Source organism: Phalacrocorax aristotelis, chromosome 3 (assembly GCF_949628215.1).
Source record: "Phalacrocorax aristotelis chromosome 3, bGulAri2.1, whole genome shotgun sequence".
Classification (NCBI taxonomy): domain Eukaryota; kingdom Metazoa; phylum Chordata; class Aves; order Suliformes; family Phalacrocoracidae; genus Phalacrocorax; species Phalacrocorax aristotelis.
This window is the reverse complement of record NC_134278.1, coordinates 80,701,555-80,727,032: the sequence shown is the minus strand read 5'-3', so window position 1 is coordinate 80,727,032 and position 25,478 is coordinate 80,701,555. Positions and strand designations below refer to the sequence as shown.

The window sequence follows — 25,478 nt, the reverse complement described above, 5'->3', positions numbered from 1 at the left end:
TCTGGCTTTTGCCAGCTAAACTGGAAGCAGCTGCTGCCTGCTCACCTTAGCTGTGTGGGTGTTGGGCACTAGTGTGGGAGGGAAAGCGGCCTGGGGAGTGCCTCATCAACATGCCAGTGAATCTGGGGGGACCAGCTGGTGAGGCTGAGGGAATGCCCCCAGATTTCTGCTTATTGTGGGCTGGATACTCTGCCCATCCCATTCCCCCTCCTCGTTGACAGCCGACGCTAATCCCTAGCACTATGTGCGTCTATGCATATTTTTGGGATAAAATCAGGGAGCATAATTTTATCTTGTTGCGCAAGCCACGTTGTCAAAAGGCATTCAGGACTGATTCAGATTTTTGCACTGGTATAAACATTGCTGCTTCTCTATATCCCTGTCAGGGGTCAGAGCTCAGAATTAGTCCTTTTGTGTTTGTTTCCCCTAGACCGGGATGGACCTGTGAGCCTCTGCTTTTCCCCATCAGGAAGCATAGATTTTAATGTATCGAATGCACCAGAATTGCCTAATGAGTGCTCAGTGATATTAATAAAAGTTTGGACGTGACTCAGGCTACAATGGATGAGAAGTTTGAAAGCTTTGGTTCAAGATTACAGGAGGCTGTGAGAAAATATGGTATCCAGCAGCTAGCGTATAGTGCAGATATTTCACTATCCAGGGATCTCTAATTACTAATAATGTACAGGAACAGTATGATATGTCCTTACAATTGCAGAATCCTTTTCAAAGATAATCTTTAATAGTTTATTTGACAACCTGTAAAATTATAGAAAATTATTAGTCTTGGGAATTACAAAAATCCCCATAGTACAGTCAAACAATAAAATTATAATTACCTGTGGGTAATTGAAATTTAACTGTTTTTTTATTGTATATTACACATCAATAGCAACATAAGTTCAAGAGTGTCCCCCTCCCTTCCTTTTTCTTTTCCTTAGAGAAGTGGGGAAAATGGACAACCCTGCTGGTATCTTGTGAGCCCTTGTCACAGAACAGAGCTTGAACAATTGCGATTAAAGCAGTATGTTCGAGACTGTCATTAGACCTGCATTAAATTACATATCTGCAATGTTAAAAATAAAGAGTACTGAAGCTTACTCACAGCTGCCTGTGGTAAAGTAGGTAGTCAAGGTTTTGATTATCTTTAAAGTTCTTATTTTTCTCTTTTCTAAAACTTATTGTTTCATCAACCAAATATCTAGCACATTTAAGAACAGTATGAGCACATGAGCAGAATTGCTTAAGATGGATAAAGCACTAGCATGTTTCCATTCTGGGCTCCGTAGTATTGTTTAGTACTAACAATGGTAATTTATCAATTATACAAGAGGGAACAAAGCTCTTCGCTTGCCTCTGAGCTCCAGAACTACCTCTTAGGAGGCCCAAAGCTTGAGACCCCTCTAGACCTCGGCGGCATCACTTAATACTAGCATTTGCGTCACCAGGTTTTGCCTCGTCCGCTCTAAGTGACCCGACGGAGGCTGCTCGGTACTCAGCACATCAAGACTTCCATGGCTTTTTTTTATAAATGAGGAAAACGATAACATTTTCCTTTTTTACTTTCTGAACCAGGGCTCTTGATAATAGGCACGACTGTTCACCAGCCCTCCTGTCTGCGGCCTCCTCTTCTTGTCTAGTAGGTGAGACTGTCCAGTCCCCTCTTGCTGTGTCACTTCTGATGGCATTAGAGATTTTTAGAACAAGCTTAAGGATAAAACCAAGCTTTTTAGATGCTGTTTGTTCAGCACAAACCTGAAAATTAGGGATGCTTGACAGCGAATTGCCCATATGCAGCTTTGTTATATACTACGAAGATGCACAATAATGGCATTTGCTTCTATACAAGGATCAGGCTGGCTACTTTTATTTGACTCTGTAAAGTGCTTTGCGATCATTATGTGAATATAACTGCACAAGTGAAAATATATGTTTTATTGAGAGTTTCAATTAAAGTGTTTAATACACAGATTTTATCGTGAGAGAAGCATCACAATGACTGAGCACAACATAATGGCAAGCCAGGTATTGTTATGATTTTTATTACTATTGTTTATGTATAACCTTTGAATTATTAACTGAAAACTGGGAAATGGAGTGCCAGAGGCCCAAAGAACTCATAGTAACAGCTTTTTTTGGAGGAGGCAACAGTAGCAAACCATCTCTGTTTTGTGGCACAATTAAAGATGCATTTTCCCATCTGGAAATCTGTGATCCTGAATGGGTTTTCCCATTTCCAAAGATCAGGAAGGCAAAAAGTTCAGTTGTACCCATCATTGCCTGCCTTTTTTATTCAGGTGCCTTTTACTCTCCCCACCACCTTCTTTTCCTCTGCTTGTTGGTGTGAAGGGCATCCCTGCCCATCAGAGCTGTGATGCATCTGTTTACCCAGCAAAGCAGCTGCAAAGTTCTCATCAAAGTGGTATTTGAACATCCTTACAAGGGACCTGAGGAGAGAGATTTTGCCTTCCTTCTTGCTTCTCCTGCTCATCTGAGATTTTTAAGTGTCTTGGCCTCCTAAAAGCTGAAGTGGAGCATTTGTATTAGCTTTAAACCAAGTATAAATCTTTCAAAAGGAGAATCCTCAAGAGGGACTGTATCATCAAGGAAGTTAATGGGCTATACTACAGTAGAGCAGAGGCAGGGCTGGCCCAAAATCACACTCCTTATACCAATCAGCCATGACCTCACGTAATGCAGTGAGGAGATGTAGCTGAGAGAGTTTTGGTTTGCTTTGGCTGTTTCCTGAGCCTGACCCTTAACCAACACCTGAAGGCTACAGGAAAGTTTTTCTCCATCCTTATTGCGCCCCTCATACCCTGCCAGATTCCAGCTGCTGAGCTCAACTGCCCTAAAAAAGAAGCTGGAGAGCTGTTGTCCACTAGGATTTATCTATACAGGATCTTGCAAGCTAAATCTTCCAACCACTAAAATGCTCCGTACTGTAAGACAAAGAGCAGGAGATAAATTTTCCTGCCTTTGAAAGTTCTGCTTGTGTCACTCACTGAGGCTAATTTTTACCATTTTGACTCCAGTGAGAAGAGCTATTCCAACGTGAGTGTCTCACTCTGCGCTGTGATGCAGGGATGAAGTAAGTGCTAAGGATGAGCAATTGTAGCACTGGCAGGATTAAAGCCAGGTCAAATTTTTCATTTTGCTAAAAGTCACTTTTTTTGTTATAGGAATCAGGAAAATACATTGCTGCAACATGTTGGAAAGGGCCAACAGGTTATTATTTGCTCCCACAAATATTATTCAGATAGAGAGACCCAAACCTCACGGCAACAGGAAAATATTTTCAAGTGAAAACACAAGGTTTAGGGCTAGCCATTGACACCGATTACAACAAAGGGGCTTCAGGGAGCTCCTCAGGGAAAGCACCATTAATGGTCCTCATTTTGCTGCCATCTGTAGGGTGTCTGAACTCCCAAATGTTAGGTAAAGAAGGCTGCAAGCTTCCAAATAATACAAAAAAAAGGGGGGGGGGGGGGGGGGGGGGGAGGCTAGGCAATTTTTCTTTCTCATGGATGAGGTTAGAAGGTTAATAAAAGTTAATCCTGGCCTGCCCTGCAAAAGCAACAGCTCACATTCATGAAACTTCAAAAGACTTTGGAGTGTGTATGGATGTTGTTATTTCCTGCCAGAGCTGCTCCAAGAAGATGGGGGTGGGAAGCTGTTTTCTGGAAAAGGAGTTGGCTGGAGTGAAACTAAAAAGGTAAGTGTAAAATGTATTTTGAGAGTCAACCTCAACTCAATAAAGTTCTGGGTTTGGGGGTTTGGTTTTTTTCCTTGTTTGTTTGTTTTGTTTTTTTCCTGTGAGAACCTAAAATTAAAACTTACTACAGAGCAATGGAGGCCAGCCACAGCATTTCAACCAAATGGCCCAGAGAATCTGGTTGTTTGCTTTTTAAAAATTTCATTAAATTCACTTAAACTTTTAAATATGCTTTTAAACAGTTTGAAAGAAAAAAAAATAGTCAATTGAGGAAACATTCAGCAAAAACATTTCTTCTCAAATTAAAAAAGCAGAAAGATTATATACATTTACTAAATGGTTTGGTGACCCAAAAACGTAAATCACAGAATCACAGAATCCCAGGTTGGAAGGGACCTCAGGGATCATCTAGTCCAACCTTTCTAGGAAGAGCACAGTCTAAACAAGATGGCCCAGCACCCTGTCCTGACGACTCTTGAAGGTGTCCAACGTGGCCAAGTAAAAGACCTGGAGAGCATTCTGGCTGAAAAACAAATGGCACACACGACTTGTTCCCAAATGATGGGCCAGCAAACACATCTTTACTAACCGCTTTCAGCTTGCTAGGTCTCCAGCTCCACGGAAGCCTCAGTGCTGTGATACATGACGGCCACTCCTTAGAGAAATGGAATTTGCTCTTAAGCAGCATCTTGCAGTAAAATAAGGGAAAATGTGACCAAAGCTCTGTTGAACAGTCTTTAGTCAGCAGGCAAAGGTGCTCCCCAGTGATTTTGCTGCACTCGGCAAAGGGTTCTGGAAGCCCAGCTTTCAGGGCTTGTAGTTCTCAGGGCTTTGCTGCACCTGCTGCACGATGGCTTCATGGATGGCAGCAGGCCGGGATAAAGCCATCTTAGAGAGGGTGGTTAACTGCAGAAAGGGCTTTTCTGATCCTCTTCTCCTTTCTATGTTGGTTTCATTCCTGCCATTTGTAACCACAGAAGGGTTGGAGACCGTAGGTGGGGGACACACCTGCATTATGGCCCTGTGGGCCTGCAGAGAGGGGTTGGACGTTCCTGTGTCTTGCCTCCAGGAAGCTCTACATTAAGCCCAGCTGATTACAACACCAGGCAGTTATTTGTAAGGCGAGGTGGGTGTCCGTTTGCTTTCCAGCACTGAGAGACTCCTTACTGCGCTGCATAGAAAATTACCTCAGGCCTTGTTGGGTTTTTCTGGAAAAATACATACTGCAGCCTGGGTTATAATATACGCTACACTTCCATGACTTGGTCTCCCCTCTGCACAGCTGAGGGGCCATACTGAGAACCGGTGTAAATGTTACAGTCGCTATCCCTTGGCAGAGAGGCTGCACTGCAATTTCTTTTTTTCTTCTTTTCTTCCTTTTGCGTGAGGCTCCTGGGCTACCAGATAACCATTTCCTATAAGGCATTGTGTTAAAGTTATATAGTGTATTATATTACATTTTATAACAGTGCTTTGTGTTTTGAAAAGACTTGGGGGGGGGTGTGTGGAACGGCATCAATCAGGGAACCACATTTGATAGACTTGGAAGGGGCCTCCTGGGTCATTTTGCCCAAGACCTCTATGAAACAGGAAGGCTTCTGCAAAACACCTTTCCCATAAATGTATCTAACCTTTCCTTAAAGACACTGAGTGATTGTGCCATAAATACCTCAAGCAGGTAAACTAGTCTGATTGACCTTACGATCAAAAAGAGTCTCCTAATACTATATATAAGGTACAATTTTCCATTCTTTCAGCTGTAGCTAAGCAAGAAAAAAGGGCAAATACACAGTAATGGGCAACAATACAGACTGTGCAAACAGTTTTGCTTTCACTTTACTGCCATAACCTACCATAAATCTGGATGTACCATTGATACTTGGTTTCCCAGTGTAGTGTCTGTGATCCTTGTAGAATCTATCTCACTTTGCCTCTGACTTTTGGAGAGCCAACGTTACAGAGTGTAGACATAACGAAGACATACGAGCAGCCCTTTCTGATTCTGAAAGCCATTCAGAACCCTATACTATACAGTTAAAGTATTTATTTCTATTTTCTATTTATTAGAATTTGTGAGTTGCTTCTTGTCAGGGCGATGGGCGCTAGGGGAAGCACAGGGCTTTCTAAGACACCATCAGAGTGTCAAAGAATAATTTTCATTCTCCTCCAACAAGTGTGCATGGTGAAAAATAAATACCTGGCAGTTCAGCTGTTTGTTGTTGCAATAGTAACGCATTGTGTGCTGGTTATGGCCCCATACTGCTCTGCCTTCTTTCTCTCAGTGAATATTAGGAGAAGCGTCATTTTGTGTCGATGTGTTATTAAATCACAGACACATTCATTTCTGAGAGCTTCCTGAGCTGCACATAAACTACCTTTGGCTTGCTTTCTTTGGTCTTTTTTTGGGGTTTCTTTTTCAAGTGCCAAAAGATGGTGAGAGTCGAATGCCAGTTGCTCTCCCACCTATTTCTGTCAGGCGTGCACTACTTGTGGAAAGAGAGTTGTCTCATGGTGTCCATCACGTCTGGCTGACCATTTACCTAATTCCTCCTGGACACAGGAGAAAGTTGGACACCCTTCAGTGGATCCTTGCTGCTCCCAGGGAACAGCATGTCTCTAAAAGCCAAATATGCCACCTTGGTGGCAGCGAGGCATTGCTGTCAGACGTAAGAATGAACAACCATCTTCCAGTCATACATCAGGTTTTAGTCTTGTCACCAGCCACCTCCTGGCCCTCCAGCATCATACCAAAAAACAAGCCACTGAAGAGGTCCAGTAAAAGCTTGTGAAAAGGTTTGCTACAAATATTATTTTAACTGACACACAGCAGGCCCAGCTGGACACCCTTTCTTTACTAGACAATCTCATTAGAATACTATTCACAACCTGACCCAGAGAAGTGTATTTCAGACTAGCTAAGGGGAAAAAAAAATCTAGAAGAATTTCTTCATCAGAAGATCTGAGAAAGAAGTTTTACAGGACTGAGGTATCCTGAGCTTGGTTTTTAATGTCCATCTGTTGTTCTGGGGTAGATCAGGCTGTCCTCATTTGGTTTGGGGGCTTTTTTGTTTGTTTCATAGTTGCACTTCTCATACACAGAGGACTACTGCATAATGGGCCAGGAAAACTGGAGTTAAGTCCTAAAAAGCAAAAGACACAGAAAAGGTGAGATAATTTAGAAGGAATATGGCGATCCTGGGTTTGAAGACATGTCGGTGTCTCCGCGTGGCCCTGCCCATACTTTTATGCTGCGCCTCCTTTATGCCCCATGCCTTTGTGCCAATTCAGACTGGCACTCACTTGTCCTTCTCAGCTCAGTGGTAATCATTTCACAAAGACCTTAAATAAGCCCAGAAAAATGCAGATATTTCTTTAAATGCCTTCTCTATACAATTGACTAAATGCCATCCTTTCTCTGATGTGCAGAGTTTTAAAATATTTGTTTAGTATTTAACCACATAGAAATACAGGCTAAAATACACCTCATCCAGTTGTTTAAGGGCAGAGGCTAGTGAGATCTTGACAATTCAATCTGATATCATAAAATCACAAGGGAATGTAACATAACTATGGCAAGAAAAAGACTGCAAATACTAATAGACCTGCTGTTTATTGCTTATGTTCTTTTCAGCCGTTGCCTTTTTCTCATGGAATCACCAGCTCAAGCTTCCCTCATAACAGAGCTGAGACAGTCCCAAGCCCAGCTCACCCCTCGCTCCCTTCCTGCCTTAAACTCCAGCTGGAACAGCAGCCCGGCTCCACTGAGATGATGGGGAGCCCCCACAGCATTTGCTTACGTAGGATCCTGGTACTTGCCCCACACAACACAATCAGGTCCATTTCCTTCCTGCTGACCTGCTTCGGTCCTGCAGATCTCCCATTTTCCTCTTGGTGCCCCTCCATTCCCTAGATTGTAAATACCTGGTGGGGAGAGAAAAACCATATTTTTGTTCTGTTTTGTTAGGAGGGAGGATGAAGGCAAAGAGGGCTGGTTTTATTTCTTTATTATTTTTGAGGGAGTTTTTCGGTGTTGTCTGTTTGGGTTTTTTAGCACAGAATTCTGACCTGTAACTGTGCTGTTAGGTATTCCTGAAAACAAAAAGTGTGTTTGCATCAGGTGCTCCTAAAATAAACAAACAAAAGCTATATGGTACAGATTTTCTGATCCTGTTCAGTGCACAAATGCCAATCAGAAGCAAATATGGGGCTGTAGTTTGCAATCCATTTTGATATTTACAACAGAACATGGCATATCATTTAATTTAAATTTGCAGCATGCTCAGTGTAATTAATGCTGTGCAGTGCCTAGAAAATCCTGATTTCTTAATGTGATACAATGCATGCATGCTGAGACCTTTTTTTTTAAAACTACTGTATCATTTTGGAGCATTAATGGGGAGGCATTGCCATTAAACAGGAAAAAGAGCTATGCTCACTTTTGCTTTGTGAAACTTCCATGCAGCTCCCCAAAATACAGGTTTGTTTTAAAAGACGGGGGAGTCAGAGATTTAATTTTCCCTTGAAACAGCATGATGCCTGAATAGCCAGGCAGCTATTCCTAAATTATGTGCATTTCATGCCTAGAAGCTGTAAGCATTTTGAATGGGCTGCTGTTAAATACAGTACACAAGCATAAATACTCAAGGGACCAGCTAGCTGAAATTTTGGCATGAGCGGAAATCTGATATCTATCATGGTAGTATCTGAGCACGTAATAATAATGCATATTGAGTCGTCGGGAGTGCTAAGAGAAGGGTTTTGGTATTCTGGGATGAGAACTGATAAACTTGGGAACATCTTGCGTGATTATAATAAGCTGTGGTACTTGTGTGCTGTGGTTTTGGCAGGGACAAAAATGTTCACATATAATCTTTAGACCTGTGGGACCAGCCTGGGTCTCATTTTTGGAACCCATGCCAAGAGACAGAATGCATGATACCGATACCTATATATCTTATAGATAAATGAAGCATGGGGAGTTTACACCTGTACCTAGAAAACCAAGTAAGAAAAAAGAAGGATCAGTACCAGAAGCCCTTCAAGGTCCGGTGCTTTACTGCTATGACTGCAGTGAGCTTGGGTGTGTGTTTGCCTACTTTATCAGGCAGCTGTATGATTTGAATTGTGCAAAAATAACATGGGAAAAAACCAGACCCACCCCAATCATTTTGCAAGGTATCTGTTTCTACCAGAATGTACTATAAAAGCTCTGTTTATAGACCTGTTGATAGCAAAGCAAATTCTTCAGGTCCTCTAAATAAATCTGTTCCTAAATATAATGCTTCAACTTCTATATTCTCATCTGACACCTGACAATTCAACCTTAAGAGTAATTGGTCCTGTCTTTGAACCTCTGCAAATACTGTATGAGGAGGGTGGACAATTTATTGATTTAGATTGATTTTTGTAAGACGCATATGAGACAGATACGGTATCAGGTGTCACACACTGTATAGATTACACGCTGCAAAAGCATCCATAGGCAATGAGGCAGGGTTCAAGAGAACGTGGCGGTGATGTTCAGTGAGCACCTGCCAGCGAAGCCATCCTGCTGCATGGTACCTCTCTGAGTAACCACCTAAGAGAGGCCGCAGCGAGGAACACCTTAACCGGCCAAGTTGGAATTACAGGGGTGTGATGAGATGGCTTTTCTGTTGGGAAGCCATCCTGAGCTATGTGCTAGCGCCATATGCAGGAACACAAAGGTTTATTCTACTGCTGGTTGCCCAGCCCATTGATCTCGTCCTATTTTCCGTGTGAAGCTGCAAGAAGGGGCTGGAGGAACGGATGGCTTTTGAAGTGAACAGTCGGCCCTTTCCACGCCTGTAACCGTATTTTTTAGTGCCGCGGTTATTTGAGAACATTACAAGGCAGGGCAGTGGATTTGTCAGGAGTGAAAGCATTTGTGAACTGGCTGTTTAGTTTGTGACAAAAATTGTCATTAATAGCTCTGAGCCCCGGTAAAGTCCTAAAAAACCAGAGGGAAACAACAGAACAAAAGGCACTGAGGGTCTCATCGCTAGGGATGACGATTAAGATGTGAGATGGAGGGCCGCCCCATCTGTGTATGAGTTTGGCTGGGGAAATCACCCTCCTCCCGCCGCTTCGCTTCCCTCATCTATAATGAGGGAAAGAATAACTTTGCCACATACTTTACATTGGCATTGCATGCTAACTTCATTACTGTTTGCAACAGCCTGTGCAATCCTCAGAGGAAAGGAATAATAACAAAGAAAAAAAAATTATAATTACCAAGCACATAGTTTTCGTCTATAATCTTCATTTCAGGATTCACTATTTCTGATGTCAATATTTTATAATGGAAGAATGAGATATGCTAAGTTTCTGTTTGATGGAAGTAAATTCAGATTTAATATTGCCAAGGAGCTGAATTTTTAATACACTAGAGCAGTATGCAGATATTCCCCGTTTGCTGCTCCTGCCGCTCCTTTGTACCAGTTCAGCCGTGTTCCTGTGACCAGGCGGAAAAAGTGAAAGGAGCTGCTCTGAATTTTCCGTGGGGTGACATCTTTCTGTCATGTCGCTCTGTCACGATAATTGGGAGCGTTATGGAATGCACCGACAGGACACACCCCCGGTAAATGAGGAGTTTTCAAAGTGATGTACAGCCCCTGTCAACTGCCAAAGCTTTTGTTTGTTCACAGGGTGAGGCAGCCTTTCCAGAAGAAAAACCACACCAAAAACGCACACTATTATAAAGTTTGTTGTAAATTGATTTCCTCTGTGTTTTTATAAAATCGGATATATCATATGAGCAGTAGGAAAATAGCCTCTTTTATCACACGCTCCTGGCTTCCAACCTGCTGAGGACCGTCCACAAACTCTTTAGGAATTTACCTCTTCTTGCTAAATTGGGTTGGATCTCATTAATAAAAGAATGGTATAATGGAAAAGAGTTTCTAAAATTATACTGTAACCTAGAATTGCAGGCTTCAGCTTTCTCTGCCTGAAGAAAAAAAATTCTGAAGCATTAAACTTACTTTATCAAGCATTGCACCTGACATGCTCTCATAAATTTTACATACATTTTAACTTATTTTAATATTATGCGCAGGCTTGGTTTAAAATACTCTCGTGAAGTAACTAAAATGAAGCCGCTCAGCCATAAATTAGAGCTAAAAAAAATACTTGTTCCCCCCCACCCCATCAATATTTCTTTACTTAAAATCATGTGTTGTATTTAAGTTAGATTTTTCTCAGCTGAGATACGTTGTACGTCCTAACAGCACTACCTCAGAACCAGTGAGCCATATTTCTGTAGGGTTAAATGCACTCTTGTTGTTTTTTTTTAGCGGTATCTTGTCTAAGAGCAGACAGTAGTAATCCCTTGCGCGTCATACTTCAGCTAGGCCCAGGGCTCACAACGAAACAGGCAGCCACCTACACTTCCACAGGAGCAGCCCTACAGCAGCCCCGCTCGTCGGGTGGGCAGGTGAAGGGACAGAGGGCGTCTTTGCAGTGATGCCTCTTGCAGCGCCGCTCAGTCGCGGCACCCCAAGGATTGCCCTTCGGACAATATCGTCATCCCGCAGGTACAACATCATTGACAACTAATCACAAAGCTCCGTTTGTGTCCTGATTTCTTAAGGCATTTCAAAGCCACAGCTAAATTACACAAACATTTGCCTATCTAGACATAACAGGACTGTTATGAAATACTGTCAGCTTGTTGCCATTTAGCCTGAACGCACACTGTATGTGTCTGTCGGGCCATACTTGGGCAGCCCTGCAGCATGCAACGTGTCCCAGACACTGGAGTGATTATGTCTGAATACTCCTTATCTGATTTAAAAGCCGACAATGCTACACATCTGTGCTCGCAAGGCTCCGCCGTTATGCTGCGATGCCAGTATTTATTTTGCTTCTGCAAGTTAGTTTTCCTTGAGAAGCAGCAGGGGCCTTCTTCAATGAACTGAAAAATGTGTATTGTATGAAGGTCTGTGGAGGGTTTGTGCTGTAGTTCAATGGGCAAATGTGAACCCAGGGGATGACATTTCATTTAAACATTTGGTTTACATCTTCTTTACATGCCAAAAATATTAATGTCTTGCCTTTAGAAAACTAAATTCAGCACCTTTTTTTTTTTTTCTTAAATGAAGTAATTATAGCCAAACATTCTGTGGATATTTATTCTTCCTTCTCAAAGGTAGAATTTTGCACAGGAACATTAGGTTTCAGGGCTGAATTGTCAGTACCCACTCACTTGACACTTTCCCGTTAGTTTGTATTGGAAACCACCAGTAGTTTCTTTTCTTGTGTTTATTGTATTACTCTCAGACCTTTGATCAAGACATCTTGGATAACAGCAAAGTCTAGCTTAATGGCTTATTTGCTATTTTGGGAAAAAGTGAAGAATACGGTTTCTTTCAAAGGACCTGTGAAGACAGTTAATATAATTGAGAAGCAGAAGGGCATTTAGGGAAGTGCATCTGAACATCCTTTTCACCTATAACTGCATCAGGAATTTTACATTAACATGCAAGTTCTGTCCAAAGGAACCAAAAAAAAAAAGCTTATTTTTAGGTAGAAGCCCTCAGTGGGCAGTAAATTACCCATAATATCCCCCAAACTAGCAATTAGCCCTGTTTGCTGACTACCTGAATTGTTTCACAGTAGTTCAGCACAGCCTTACCAGTTATCACCACACTTATCATCAGAGATTCAGCATATGATTCCCGCAGCTTTGCGTGCTGCATACCTAAGGTCAGTCATAATAACAAATACATTTTATTTGCTTCTTTTGGCCCTTCAGAACTGTTTTCTCAGGCTTCAGTATGTGAGGACGGCTGGTGCTGCCACGCTGCTTAAATGGCAAGAATTTGAAAACAGAAAGCAATTCAGAAGCGTAGGCATACTTTGGTGTTCGTATTTATTCCCGTATTAGCAAATAGTCCTCAGCATCTGCTTGGGGAGAGTGAGCTCTCTGCCAATTTCTAGGGGCCTCTTTTCAGAAGTTCTGACACTGGAAGACATTTTTCAACATAGGCCTGTACCTAAGGAGCGGAAAACTGGAAAATATGGAAACAAAAAGCTATGGAAATTTTTTCCTTAAGGCTGCTGAGCAGTTTTCATATACCTAAATATGAATGCTTTGCCAAAATAGTAACTCAGCTTTGCAAACAATAGCTATATTGCCTGCTTTAGCAGAAGAAACAACCATGAGCCTACACATGCACACAAATACAAGTGCACACAGCCTAACAGCATCATTTCCACTGAGCAGGCCTTGGTTTTAAGGAAAGAATGTCGACTGAAAATGAGACTAATTAGGCATTTGAAATAGAATACTGAAATGTTTGGACCCTGAGCATTAGAGGTTTATTTTTTTAAGCACTGTGCACACCTTTCTGAGTAATGCTTTAATTTACACATTATTTGTCGGGCAAAATCCAGCTGAATTAACATTTCCAGTGCTGGTTCTGCATCACATTGTAACTGACAGGGACCTGCATTCCTGTCTCTGAGCTGATGGACCGGGTCTGGGCCCATCAAGTAATGACAAAGATGAAACAAGGATTCATGCTGAAGAGGACCATTTGAAGACTGCTTCTCATTTGCAAATGTGCTCTTGAGAAGCAGAAAATGGGAAGATTGCCTTTGTCTGGCTCTAGCTAAAATGCTTGAGCTTCTTGTTTCAAGATAGGGAACATCAGCTCTACGAATAGACAAACTGCCATATATCCAAGAGAGGCTCTCCAAAGAGGAAACCATCTGTTAAAGGGTAAGCCATCACTGATTTTTTTGCTCTTGTAGGGACACTTTAAGTTAAAGCGCCCCGTGTGGCTACAGGTTGGTAGAAGGAAACAGCCCCGAGCTGCTCTGCCATTTTATACCTAGTCATGCTGCTGAAAAACACAGGCAAATGACACAGAGGAGACTGGGGGTGGTGAAAGAACGAGCTCCTTCTCAATTAGGGTTTAAGCCAGGACACTGAGGCAGGAGTCATACGACCAACTTTACTACCCTGAGAAGCACTCAGAACGATCCCAAACCTCTACTATTTCACCAGCAGATCCTCAGGTAGGGAATCATCTGAGCAAGATGGCTTTTTCACATCAAAGAGTTTTTAGCAGAAGGAAATATTATAAGGGTGGCTATGGCTTAGTGAGGCAGGGACAGCCGTTCGTTCACCTTCACAAGGCACTCAAGGGGAAACAGGGAAGACTTGGGGGGGGCCAGTACCAGTAGACTTGTTGTTCAAAAGAAGAACTTCCCCTCCCCCCAGAAAAAGTCTTTGGGTTGAACATGGTTTCCACCCTTACTAAACCAGGACTTCACTAAGAAAAAATATAAATAAGCTGGTCATAAATTAACAGTCATCCCCGTTGTGAGCATGAACATGCATACCTGGCCAAGGCAGGGAAAAGCAGATTGATTAAACAACAAAGTTCACCTTGTTTTCTGAGTTGAAAGCTCATGCTGTTTCTTGGCAGAACAGGCATGTCAGGCCTGTAATAACCACTAGCAACCTTGCTTCAATCAGTGTTAAAACCAGCACAATATTAACATCTTGGGGAAAATCCATCTGGAAACTGCTTTCTGGGGGAAAAAAAAAAAATGAAAGGGAGGTAACTGAGTACCACACCCAGTGTTTGGTTATTTATTGATTTCACAGTAACTTTAAAGAACGTCAAATATCTCCCTCCCCTCACCTGAAAATTTTGTGTTTCAAACAATTTCTGTTAAAATGCAGGGCTGAATACTTGTTCAGAAAGAAGTGGCAAAGAACAGCAGTTCATCAGCTGAAGGTAAATCATTTGGTCTGGAAGAGGTTTCTGTTTGCTATTTGGTTTGACTCTGGAGGAGGCTTTTGTATGCACATCTTACCATGACCGCAGATGCCCGGCACAGCAGGGCAGCAAAGCCGGCACAGCAGAGGCATCGCTCCTGTAACAACCGAGCGGTCAGGGCATGCCCAAACTCGGAATCGGAGTCAGAGTAACGGCCCATGCTTAGATGTAGGAAAGCTGTTTGTTGCCTTTACACCTTAGGGGTTTGGCAGTGGAACACGAGAGCTGAACTTTAAACAGACTGTGTGAAAAAATGGTTAATTTTTGCTGATGTGGTAATACTAAAAGTGACTACTTTTCATTTTCCTCTTGATGTCCTTGACATACGAATACACACTTGATGTTATTTTGCAGCAACCCTTCTGGCTGTTGAATCAACTAACCTGATAGCGTCAGGATTCAGCGGACGCGTGTGCCTGGCATAAAAGGTTTTATGTAAATCTTGTTGCGGGAAAGTTAATGCAAAGCTAACTGGGTAAATGAGCCAAAGAAAGCCTTTTCTTTATAGTTTGCTCCACTTTTTCCTTTTTAACAGAAGCTCTGTACTCTACCATTGATAAAGTTTGGCGACTATACTAATGATGTACCACGCACGTGCTCTAAAATCCACCTACACTACATGAATGCCACCCTGTACTGCTGGTTCAGCTTGGAATTTCAATGTGAATGTTTTGGAGACTTCAGCAAAGTATTTTTGGAAAGAAAGCAAATGATTCAGGGTCTGGACATTGGATTTTGAAATTAGCAAAATATTTATAGCTTACTCTGAAAAACACTTTGTCACCAAGAGCTGGACTGTGAAGAGGGCATTTGGGTCTGGATTAATTTTAGATGAGGTTTTAGGACCAGGCTAGGCTGTAGGTTCGTGTTCAATGATGCTTAAATGTAACACCCCAGCCTTCCTACACCCTGGCCTGTCTGGGATCATTCCCTGCCAAATGTCTGTCACCTTGGGCTTCATTAGCATGAGAAAACAGACCCTTTTGGCTTTGTGTCTCACTGTAAAAGAAACCACTGGGGCTGGTTTGCCAGTCATCTCTTTTGGCTAGTTGTATATAGCTGCCTCATATGCTCAACCTTAAAAGGAATTGGACACGATTTATTTAGGTTTGGTTTTTTTATTACGGCTCTTAAGTAGGTACCAGAGTGAAGGTTCCTGTTTACAGCGGTGAACATTTACTCAGGTAACTACTCCTGAAGGACCCAGGTGCACTGGCTGACTAAGCACTCAGCAGAATGAGTAAATATTTTATAATCAAGCCCTTAATTGGGAATTCTGTATTTAAAAAAAAATAATAATCCTGCAGCTTCCATATGAACTTTTACCTGTGCATTTAAGGGGGATGGGGGTTGCATTCGCTTTCTCCAGCTATTCTAATAGCTATTTTACCAGATGGAGATATCATAAATACAATGCTTGATATGGTGAGTGAAGCGAATACCTAAAAATATTTGCAGAAAAAAAAATGTGAATGAATAACACAGATAACTAGCAGGTAATTTTCCTTAAATGAAGAAACTTTCATTTGTCACATTCATTCAATCAGGGAAAAGAAATAGTGCCACGTAACCAGCATATGTGCACAGCACACCTCTTGTCTACAGCAAAAATACTTCGTTTTACCTTTGAATTAGCTATGTAGGGAGGAAAAAAAAATATCCTCCCTCCACAAATGATTTTTGGAATAATTATGTCTGATGGAAAAAAAAAAATCATAGTCTGTTTATGGACATTGTGAATGGAAAGGGATGTGAAATCTGTGAAGGTACTAATTAATTATAAATTATTGCTGGTTTTGGTTGGCAACAGCCACTGAACACAAATATATTAAGGGCAGTAAGAGCCCAGACTACACAGAAAAGCACAAGGCAGTCAAACTTTTGGAAAGACAACTAGAGGGGGTACAGATCATACTGTGATCTATTCAACACTGGTGAAAGAACACTGTAAATGTTTGTTTACTTTTTGTACTCGTTGGCTTCTTAAACAAAAGAACTGATACTATTTAAAAGCCTGACTGTGTCATGCTGTTCCCCACCCCCAACCTCCAGAAGCTGAGTGTCTCTCCCAAGTTCTCTGCGTTACTGTCGACCGCACGGGAGGTGGGTCAGCTCCGCAGCCAGCAAGAGCGGACAGAGAGGATTAGCATCACGTAATGGGACAGAAGTGGAGAATCCTCTGCTGGGTCGGGACTGAGCGCGATGACCACTGAAGTCGGTACAAGCCCCTTCTTTGAATGCCAAGGTTATGGGCAGGGTTTTAGAACAGCGTAATTTGATAAGGCTGAAGTACCTTTAATTTTTTTTCAAGCCACATGTGTATTTTTTAAATTTCTGAATCACACGTCAGTGAAAATCCACGTTACATGGTTGCATTCAGTGGAGTAACACTAGGAGAAAAATGGGTTCAGCCAAGATCAAACGCTGAGTGCATTTTAAAACTGAGGCTCTGCAAAGGATTTTAGCCTCACCCCAGTTTTATATACCCAAACAAGCTTATTCCTTTAGCTGGAATAAGGAGGTTTTTAATCTCCCTTTGGAATTCTGGGGTTAACTGTCCTTGTACAAGATTTGGTCAGGTTCAAGTTTTAAGCAGTATTTTGTGCTGCAATAACCACCCCATGACAGACAACCTTTTCATCAGATAAAAAAAAAAAAAAATCCTCTTCTTCAGGTCAGTACAAGAAAGGAACATGACACTGCTATAAATATAGAGCCCAGAGGTGCGAAATCTTGTGCATTAAATGCAGTCATTGGCCACGTATATTTTTTTCCCCAAATGTTTCAGATGGTCTCAGACAGAGAAGCAAATATATACACAGGGTAATCTCAGCACTGAAAACAGCTTTCGTTATTAGATGATTCTCTCTGTAATTGCTGTGAAAATTTTTCAGGCAATTATTTAAAACACATATAACTGATTCGAGGGGATTGACTTGGGTAAATCAGTTACATGTGCAACCTCAGGTTTAGAGGCAGAAGCAGCTGAAAACTGTGGGAAAAGGCCACTCGATCACATTTCCATTTGCCAGGTGGAGGCCAAAGAGACCCAGCAAGGCTAAATAAAGACTTTTCAGATAACAATTTGAATGTTTTAATCTGTGATACTAAAAGGTAAACCCTGGTCACCAAGCAACTAAAGTTAGACATTTAAATTATGCAACTGATTTCAAGAGGTGTGCAAATACACTACGGTGCCCAATAAAGTCAGAGAGAGATGAGGAGTGCTCAGAGTATGGCGGGGGGAAAGGAAGAAAAAAAAATCCGACGTGATGGTCTCAGGTGTGTACAGCTAAGTTTAATCACTGCAGCAGCGATATTTTTAAATCCTGTCTCCAAAGGTGCCTTAGACAAGCTTTTCTGTAAGGAGGGGGTGGTGGTGGTGAGAGCCTTATGCACATGATGGTTGGATGAAAAAAATTTAAATGGCTGTCAGAAATCACAGTCTGGATTTTTTTTTTTAATTTGACCCCACCCTTTGAAATGATAAGGATTTCCTCTTGCCAAAGGTTACCATTGGCTAGAAGGAGTTTTTGAGACCCTATCTTAAAAGCGGTGTTTAAAACCAGAGATTTTTACAGGATGGCGCTGCCTGTTTGTGTGAATGTAAGTGGCAAGTCTCTCGAGGCTCATCCAGCTCTGGATTAGATGAAGTCATGCCCAGGTCAGTGCTGCCAGAAGGATGGGCCTGATAAGGCAAGAAAGGAATGAATGTGAAATGGGAGGGGAGATATTGGTGACTCATTGCTAATCCTGAGCGTTTGCTTACTCACCTTGCCAGAAATAAAACAGAGTAGAAGCAGCACAAAATTTCACCCAAAGCAATATTAAAAAATAATCTTATTCTAAATAAAATGAACTGATTAAAATTAACATAGTGGTTCTTTTTATCAACCCAAGAAACAAAACTATTTAAAGTTTTTTTTTCTGAGTGTCACTTCGCAAAACGCGTTCTCAGCTTGGGGGTGGGGGCAGAGACGAAAGTCCCTCCATTCTGGAGGCAGCCCCATGGCTTTCACTCAGCCATCTGTGGCGCTGGGGTCTGCTGCAAGGTGCCAGCGATCCTCAGTGAGGGCAGCAGCCGTTCTGCAAACAGCCACAGCCCTGCACGGTGGCCACTCGCTACACACGCTGGGCTAAATGAGCTCCAGTTGGCCAGTTACAATGGAAAAATGGCACTGCCACAATTTTAAGATGACAGCGCTATGGCAAACCAGCCATCTCATGCTTGAGTTACTGGCACAAGCAGTAGATTTAGAGTATTATGAAAATGTATGCGTTCTGAAGTGCTGTGAATTATACTAAATAATTCTGAATATCTCTTTTGCTATACTAATGAATCAAAGCAGAGCTTACCACATTATCTGCAATCACCACAGAGAAAATGGATTTCAGTGTACATAGTTTCTGTACAAATAGTGCATCCTCAGCACATTCTTTAATTAAGTAGCGTCTGATTGCATAATAATAACAATAATAGAAAAAGAGATGTCCAGCCTGCACATAGGCCAATTAAGGTATCAAGTGCATGAGGCTAAAGCACTCCTGACTGGGGAAAAGTCATCAGGGAGGTGCCTGGCTTATGGCGTACTCACCTCCCTGCCTTCGCCTCCCACCAGCCCTACTGGCAGCAAACCAGCGAGCATGGAGACCTTTTTCCCTGCAGCCTAGCACGGGAACAGGTCATGGGGACAGCAAGGTCTCCATCGTTTTACAGGCTCCTGGCAGAAACTAAGGAAGCTGTGCCTGCGGCACAGAGGCACAAGGTAGCTTCAGCACTTGAGCGATTCGCACAGTGCCTCACAGCTTCGCTGAGTAGGATTTTCACTAGCCGGAGGGACCGGGCCCACTGCCACTATGTGCTACAGGTGTACTCGAGAATTCATGGACAGCAGTAAGCTGGAATGCACTTTATGGGGTGGCTGGATCATAGGTTTATGGCCTGAAATAGGACCCAAACCGCTTTGTTGGTGAGAGGCAGACTATGAAGATCATATAATTCATGCTGGGGAGTGGATACGAAACGAGAATGTGGGCAAAATCTAGGAGAACCCACAGACTCGCTAGCTGTCTTGCCATTAATTATGGCTAATGGCCTAATACCAGAAATAAACATCTTGAAATTTAATACATTCCACATTCAGCCTGTAGAAACTCCCTTTACAGAGATGGCCCAGAAGGACTAAATTATCTAAAAACTAGGATGCTAGAATTATGCATTGCTAACAGCACTGGCATAAATGCAGTAGAGCAGCGGGTGCTCTGACTCACTGGAGAGAATATTTTACCATCCAGAAGGAACTTCTGGCAGTTGACAAAATTCATAACTATTTTTGTACCCTCTGCCCGGGTGAAGAGGGTGGTCAAGACAGTACCAGTACGGCTGGAAGGCCTCTTCTGCTTGAGCGTTGCTGTGGCGGAGCTGGCCAGGTGGCTGCAAATGCAACACCTGTGCTGTGATTTCGTGGGCACATCCCAGCCTAGACACACGCATACTAATGCACTGCTCAGACGGCCTTTTCGGGAAGATAATTGCATGCACTGCCCTGAGAGCCGGGAATGGGCCACTTCAGGGAATGAGTCTACTCCTCAAGATACAGCCACTTATTCTCTTCTCAGCACTGTAGAAGGGCAAATGTCCCTGGTTCAGGCCTTGGAAATAATGAGGTAAAATGGACTCGGCGCCATTAAAACCTCCCCAAAGACAGGACTAGATATTAGAATATCTGATTGAAAAAAAGTGACAGGCAAACACAGCCTGCCTTGAAAGGACCCCTCCTCTCAAAGAGCCACACTAAAAGCTCCCTGGTCACAGAAGGAGAGCTGGGAATTAAACATGAAGTGGCCTGCAGAGATGCTAGAAAAAACCAAATAAGCCAAAACGCAGCTAAAGATACCGACCGCGATGAAACAGGAGGTTCTGCAGGCAGACCAGTGTGCAAGGCTGCAGTCGGAGACCAGGGTTTTCCTTGTTCCTCCAGCAAAAAGAGGTGAATGGTAGAAAGACACTTGCTGTTATGCTTGTTGAAAAGGGGGAAGACAGGCAGACATACGCTTAGGGTGAGTGTGTCTTAAGATCTAACCCACTCCGCTTCCAGCTGAAAGGCGTTCACTTTTAGTATATATACACTTGCTGAACCAACGCAGGTCATGACTATCAGCCTTGTGACTTGACCTCATGCCACGGAGACAGCCAGGTCCAGGGCAGTTTTGTCTCCAAATACTTCCTAAATTTGGCTGTTTAAAATAGGATTTATGTATATTTAAGCATCTAACAAAACACCCAGTTCAAAAAGTCAGGATTCATCAATAGTCTCATTCACATGCTTGAAATACAGCACGTGCTGAAGGATGCGGCTGAACCAAGGCCCGTGTTAACGGGCGTCCAGAAATGCTGAGTTCCTGGGCACTGCTGGGTAAACAGATGGCTCTTTATTTTGGAAGCCTAAATATAGAACTGGTGCCCAACTTCAGATAATCAGAATTTTATCCTCTCTACAAAGACCTTGCAAAGAACAAGTTATCACTGTGCAACCAATAGTCGCCTTTTATATTTTACCCTGACTTTACTGAATCTAGAGTCAAAAGTTTCTCAGTACTTCTGCCACTAATTAAAAAAAATTTTGTGACCCTTTTATAAGGAAAAATACAGGGGCTGTAGCTCCCATGCCCTGAATACGCTTACATTTAGCTTGGTTCAATTCCAAAGGCCATGATCCAACAAGATATTCAAACACCTGTATAACTTAAACACACTTTTAAGTACCGCACTGAACTTTGGTGAAAGCAGGCAAAATAAATTCTGTTAAAACACCACTTTATTTCTTTTAAATCTGATTTTGTGAGACCCTTGAATGCAATGCATCACTGAAAAATATTTCCTTCCGCATGTAGAATATTTTAATATTAAGCCAGATATTTTTATATTTCCACAAATTAAATGCACCATGGCTGAAGGTTTGACAGAAAGTTTAATTTGCACATAAAAAGGCAGAATGATTTCAGTTTTGACAGCAGAAGCTTTTGATTTGTTAATAAAGGCAATTCTGTCTCAATTGTGAACATATTCCCCAAATAAGAGAATGCAGTTTGTAACAACAGCAACAAAAAAAATCTTCCTGGTGTGGAGAACAAACTTTTGATCCAAAGTTATTAAAGAAATTCAAATTCTATAAATATAGAAGAATGAAACTTTCACATTCAAGCTTTAGTAGTAACAGAACAAGAATCAGAGGAAGATACATGTTCCTGCCACATTCTCTCTAGCTACTGTTATTAACGTAACCTACCTTCAATATAGTTGGACGAAGTTAATTGCTAGAAAGTACCTGCAAAAAGTTGAAGTAATTTTGGGGGTTGAGGGGAAGAAAGCCGTGTGTCTGGGAATGGTTTCGGTGAAAATCTGTGCAGGTTTCCCCTGCGGCGACCTAAGCAAACTGCAATCTTTGAAAACTAAGATTTCAGATTCTTGTGATGAAACCCAAGTGCCACAAAGTTTGTAAACCAAGGTATAACTGAGGGAACCAGAGGCCAAGCCTTCAGGCTGACCTCCTCTGCGCCCATGTCAGAGTTCTCCTTTTCTCCTGAGAGCCACAGAGGAGTGAGTCTGGAGCTACGAAACAGTTTGAGCAGAGCCAGTTAAGCATGGGAAGGGAAAAAAAAAACCCAGAATTGGATTCCTGATCTCAGATCAAACAAATTACTCAAAACTTTTCCCTGTGTGACAGCCAAAAGCTGCAGCATGGAAGTGAAGCTGAAAGTACCCAGGATCCATTTCAGTACATAAAAGGGTAAAGAAGCACCCACCCGGGGGCCTGCCAAGTTCTCAGCTTTTACAGGCTCCGCAAGTACTTTGCCCTGGCATCAAAAGTTGCCTAAAGCTTCTCAACAGGATAAGCAGCTGGTCCAAACAGTCTGAGGAACAAAATAGCCAGTTGCTACAATTCCAATACTTCTAACTCTGAGAGCAGACACTAATCCAGACCACCGACACATGGGCTCCGAGAGAGCACTCGCGTGGGCACAGCCAAGGCAATAGGCAAACTACGTGAATATGCCTGATGGAAGATGTAACGCCTCTCCCACACATTACTAGAAAACTCCTCCTGGACATCTGCAGCCATGGCACGAAGCTGTTGACTGTCTGTGTCACCGGAGAGAGCGGTTACTTACAGATGATTGGCAGCAGCATATCCTGCTATAATGCTAACTAAGCCTGTGACACAGCCTGCTATCAATATTTTACTCTATCGCACGTCACATTTTGCAGTGACACCAGATACGGTGCTCTGAGGCTTACTGGTTCATGGTCCTTCCATTTAATAATAAAGTCTCTTGATTTTTGTAAACTTCCAAGCTTTTATTGGAGGGAGTCAAGCAGTTCATTACTGAAAGACATTTTTGTTTTCCAGACAGTATCCCCTCATGCTTTTCTTTGCTTGCATCTCACCACAGTTGCCTCCTAATCCAGTGTTGGTGAAACAAGGCTGAAGGTATTTTGATCATGTTTTCACACTTCTGATGTACAGTTGCCTTGTCTCCTTCCACTCTCCTTCTGACTACACTCTGCTTCACAAATGCAGCCATCTGGCACAACATCTCATTTTTTTGCATCAACACCTGAGTAATCGGAGCCCTTTTTTCTTTTTTCCTTTTTTTTTTTTTTAATAAAGCAACTGTTTCCAGCTCCAATGCATAGGCTTATAATAGGCAGGCCACATCCCATTAAAGAAAAGCAGTGGATGTGAGAGGTCACTGGTATTAATGCTAGAAAATGTTTATGGTGAGATGAGAGAAAAAAAAGCGTCCAGCATTCACAGTGAGATTATCACAAGTCATTTCCAGCATGTTTTTTTTTCCTTCACATTGGTTTACTTACAGCCACAGGAATGGTAATTTTAAAACTTCACCTCCTTCAGGTTTGCGCACTAAAGACTCTAGGCTCGATCACCCTGGCAGAAAGCTCTACGGGGCACCAGGGACAGCATGCAGGACAGAGCAGTACCACACGCTAGAGCAAATCCAGCTTGGTGTGGCAGGAGCAGCATTTAAAGAGTGCTCATTTCATCTCTGGATCCTGTTATTGACAAAGAAAATAATTCGTGTCATGGACAGTTTAGTGGTGTGGCCACCTCCGGGAATGGGAAGGAACTCTTTAAGACAATCAGCTGCAATCCCACTAACTCCAGTGGGTTCACGCTGGGAAGAGTTTTCCCTTTCACAGGGTTCAGTGCATTGGTCACTTCTGAACACAGTTCTTTAAGATCATGACTCACAATACTATTAAGTCAAGCATCAATCAAGCCCTGCCTTTTTTTTTTTTCTTTTAAATTGGGAAATGAAGCATTTCCATATAACGTGAGTATGAAACATACTTATAAATACATTGACGGCAAAGTTGTGTCCCCAAAAATTCATGAGAGTCTTACCGTGCATTGCTGTAAGGCCAAAGTTGCATCCCAAGAGTTTTCTCCAGGCCTTATCTTAAAGGACATCTTTCAGCCTTACTCTCTTTTGCTAACACTCACCTTTCCCATGCTAGAAATAAATTTGACAACGCTAACTTGATCTCCACCTGGCTGCCATCTCCTCCACACATCTGATCCTACTCCTGAACTCTATCCCTCTCGAAATAAAAGACGGCCACCACCCCGCGGACCAAGTGACCTGGAAACACTGCACAGAGATATACGAGAATGGTGCAACTGTGCCAAAGGAAACTCACAAATCACATACTCCGGGCAATGGGACAACTGGCAGAAAGACAAAATAAAACGGCTGCCTCTCTACCTCTCACAGACTCCTTCAGCTGACGCCACTGCAGTCTGCTGCCGAAGCATATCTGCATCAGCTAAACCTGCTGTTTCTCTAACAAATCCCTTGCTGCAATCCTTCGAAGCAGGAGGAATTGGGGCAGCCAAGGTCGGGATGGTGCTGCAAGCCAGGAGAACCATTTCCTGCCAGCTCAACATAGACCCAAGGACAGAGGGGCAGAAGCAGACATGGGGGATAAGGGACAGGTTTCAAGTGGCTGCCCTGCATGCACCCTACCTGGCCAGTCCCTTTGAGCAGCGTGGCGTGTTTGGACGGGAAGCAATCACTGCAGCACCTGAAATAAAGACACAAATTCTCAGGCACAGCAGCTGAGGCCCCATCATTCAAGTTGTCACAAACCACGGATGTCAACAGTATGATTTTTGCTGTCAATATCAATTTGGAAAGTGCCATTGATAATGCACCAGTACAGTTCAGTAACATTTGATTCTACAGACTGAACCTGCACTGAAATCTTGCTTTTTTTCTCCAGTTGTTCCAGATAGACTCTTCCAACAGACTCCATCTTTAAGTGTGGGCTAGGCAAGCACACTGGGCATCTGTGCCACATCAGCTTAGTGTCTCTGCTTTGGTGGGTTGACAAAGAAGATTTTGCGATGCTACGAGCAGCTTCCTGCCTGTGTGAATGGTCAGCAGGGGCCACAGCATTCTTTTTGGAGGAATTTACATCTCAGGAAGATGCCAAAGGGAAGGGAAGGAGTTTGACATAGAAAACTCAATCTAGATCCCACCAGGGCCTGAATGCAGGCTCAGAACGAAGCTAGGACAATCCGGACTTGGTTTTGTGAGAAATACCTCCTTTTCAAGATGCAGCCACGTGGAAGATTCCCTTCTTCCCTTTCAACCTGAACAGAGAGATGGAGCAGTTAATGGGGGGAAGAGAAAGGCCATGAAAATTACAAGCTGTGCAAAAAGTTTCTTTGCAAATAACAGCTTAACACCACTAAGAAGTTAGGTTAAAATGGTTTCAAAGTCTAAAATTAGTTACATTTTAAACTAACAGCATATGCTTTTATTGTCTCCGATCTAAAATATAATCCCAGGAGACTGTGAAAAGCATGCAAATTACGGAAAGCTAATTTGCTCCAACAGCGACACCTCCCATGTAGTTGGGAGGT

General features: G+C 42.6%; 1 long non-coding RNA gene across 1 annotated transcript; it reads right to left on the bottom strand.

Annotated features, from left to right (window-relative positions):
- Positions 1-635: 635 nt before the first annotated feature.
- On the bottom strand, positions 636-25,210 carry LOC142054931 (uncharacterized). The gene is made up of 3 exons (XR_012659734.1): positions 25,156-25,210; positions 24,577-24,634; positions 636-7,636 (listed from the first exon to the last, which is right to left on the bottom strand). It is a non-coding gene; the product is annotated as an uncharacterized LOC142054931 (long non-coding RNA).
- Positions 25,211-25,478: the final 268 nt, after the last annotated feature.